Consider the following 3310-nt stretch of genomic DNA (forward strand, 5'->3'; position numbering starts at 1 on the left):
GAGTCACAAGGATTGGATGTGATATTAGGCATGGACTGGATGTCAAAGTATGGAGGAAGCATTGACTGTGTTAGTAAGTCAATTTGTCTCACCACCCCTGAGGGAAAAAGGATTAAGTATGTATCTACGCATGCGCCAAGGAGTAGCCAAGTGAATACCCTCACGGGAGTTGTTCAGGAGGAAGTGCCTGTAGTGAAGGATTACCCGGATGTTTTTCCAAAGGAGTTACCAGGCATGCCACCGGATCGAGACATCAAGTTTTTGATAGAACTGTTGCTAGGCACCGGGCCGATATCAAAGATACCATATCGGATGCCCACAAATGATCTGGAGGAGATTAAGAAACAGATCAAGGAGTTATTGGAGAAAGGTTACATTCGACGGAGTTCATCACCATGGGGAGCCCCAGTGTATTTGGTTCAGAAGAAGCATAAGTCTCTAAGAATGGTTGTTGATTATCGTGCATTAAATGAGGTGACGATCAAGAACAAATACCCACTGCCGATGATCAATGATTTGTTTTACCAGCTGCAAGGAGCCAAGATGTTTTCAAAGATCGATCTGCGATCTGGATATCACCAGCTGAAGATACGAGAGAAGGACATACCAAAGACAACATTCACCACACGGTACGGGTTGTATGAATATACGGCCATGTCATTTGGACTGACTAACGCCCCAGCCTACTTCATGAGCATGATGAACAAAGTGCTCATGGAATATTTGGATAAGTTTGTTGTGGTGTTCATTGATGATATAATGGTATACTCGAAGAATGAGGAGGAGCACAAAGAGCATTTGCGTTTAGTTCTCGAGAAACTCAGGGAACATCAGTTGTATGCCAAGTTCAGCAAATGCGAGTTTTGGCTGAAGGAAGTTGGATTCCTTGGACATGTTATATCAGGAGAAGGTATAGTAGTAGATCCCACAGAAGTTCAGTCAGTCACTGAATGGTTGGCATCCACTTCAGTTAGCGAGATACGCAGTTTTCTTGGACTCGCGGGATACTATCGGAGATTCATTGAGAATTTTTCCAAGATTGTGAAGCCAATGACGGAGTTATTGAAAAATGATACCAAGTTTAAATGGATGGAAGAATGTGAGAAGAGTTTTCAGGAGTTAAAGAAACGTTTGACTATAGCCCCAGTGTTGAATCTGCCGGATATACGCAAGGATTTCCAAGTGTATTGCGATGTTTATCGCCTAGGACCTGGAAGTGTGCTTATGCAGGACGAAAGAGTTGTTTCGTATGCCTCACAACAACTAAAACCGCACGAATTGAATTATGCCACGCATGATTTGGAGTTGGCAGCCGTAGTGCATGCGTTGAAGACCTGGAGACATTACCTTATTTTAAATCGTTGTGATGTGTACACGGATCATAAGAGTTTGAAATACATTTTCACAGAGAAGGACCTGAACCTTAGGCAGAGGAGATGGTTGGAGCTTATAAAGGATTATGACATGAAGCTTCACTATCATCCAGGCAAGGCCAATGTCGTAGCTGACACTTTGAGTCGGAAGAGTTATGCGAACACCCTACTAAGCACGAGATTGCCAAAGGAGTTATTAGAGGATCTCAGGGAACTTCAATTGGAGATTGTTCCTAGAGGTTTGGTTGCAAAAATGGAGGTTCAATCTACATTGTTAGGAAATATTCGAGAAGCTCAGAAGGATGACAAAGAGATTGCCGAGATAAAAGAGAGAATGAGCGAAGGAAAGGCCAAAGGTTTTCGTGAGGATGAGCACGACACCTTATGGTTTGAAGACCGTGTTTATGTGCCCAATAACACAGAGATCAGGAAGTTAATACTTCAGGAGGCTCATGACTCACCATACTCGATACACCCCGGAAACACCAAGATGTATTTGGATTTGAAGGAACATTTCTGGTGGACTGGTATGAAGAAGGATATTGCCGAGTATGTAGTCGTATGTGATGTATGTCAGAGAGTGAAGGCTGAGCATCAAAAGCCAGCAGGATTGTTATAGCCTATGCCGATACCCGAATGGAATTGGGATAAACTTGGCATGGATTTCATCACCGGATTGCCCAGGACCAAATCATGATATGATTCTACATGGGTAGTAGTGGATCGCTTGACCAAAGTAGCTCAGTTTATCCAAGTGAAAACCACCTATACAAGTCCAAAGTTGGCCAAGATATATATGACCAAGATCGTATGTCTGCATGGAGTTCCGAGGACAATCGTATCAGATAGAGGAACACAGTTCACTTCAAAGTTTTGGCATCAGCTGCACCAAACTTTGGGGACAAGGTTGGAGTTCAGTATAGCATTCCACCCACAGACAGATGGAGAGACCGAGAGAGTCAACCAGATTCTGGAGTATATGTTGAGGGCATGTGCGCTAGATTATGGATCTAGTTGGGATGACAATTTGCCCTACGCGGAGTTCTCATTCAACACTAGCTACCAAGCCAGTTTGAAAATGGCATCGTTCGAAGCCCTGTATGGACGAAGGTGCAGAACACCGTTGATGTGGGATGAAGTCAGAGACCGACAGTTTTTTGGACCAGATTTGATTAAGGAGTCCGAGGAGAAAGTTAAGCTGATCCGAGATAGACTGAAGGTAGCTCAGTCCAGGCAAAAGAGTTATGCAGATTCGAAACGCAAAGAGGTAACCTATGAAATTGGAGATAGAGCATATCTGCGAGTATCACCCTTGCGAGGAGTGAAACGTTTTAGAGTTAAGGGAAAATTAGCCCCGAGATTTGTAGGACAGTATCGTGTTTTGAACGTATGGGAGAAGTTGCCTACAAGTTGGAGTTACCTGAAGGACTGTCAGGAGTTCATGATGTATTTCGTGCTTCACAACTGAAGAAGTTTCATGCTGAGATGGCCGATATACCATTAAGAGATACCGTACCCTTGGAGGCGATTCAGTTGGACAGTGATTTGACCTATGAGGAAAAACCAGTCAGGATTCTTGAATTTGCGAGCCGAGTCACCCGCAGCAAGGTTATCAAGTTTTGCAAAGTTCAGTGGAGCCACCATACCGAGGATGAAGCCACCTAGGAATGAGAGGATGATCTTCGCAAAGACCACCCACACCTATTTTCTAGCCAACCCGAATCTCGAGGGCGAGATTCATCTTAAGGGGGTAGGTTTGTAACATCCCAAATTTTCAATTTGGAATGTTATACATAGATCATTCATGCATATCATATTTTATTTCATTTCATTTCTCGATCCTCAAAAACCTAAGCAACTCAAGGACCCTCGGAGAGAGTTGGGGATTTCTTTGTTTCCATATTTGAATTCTATCAATTATTGAAACGAGGATTTTG

The sequence above is a fragment of the Triticum aestivum genome, chromosome 4A, assembly GCF_018294505.1.
Source record: "Triticum aestivum cultivar Chinese Spring chromosome 4A, IWGSC CS RefSeq v2.1, whole genome shotgun sequence".
In the NCBI taxonomy this organism is placed as follows: Eukaryota; Viridiplantae; Streptophyta; class Magnoliopsida; order Poales; family Poaceae; genus Triticum; species Triticum aestivum.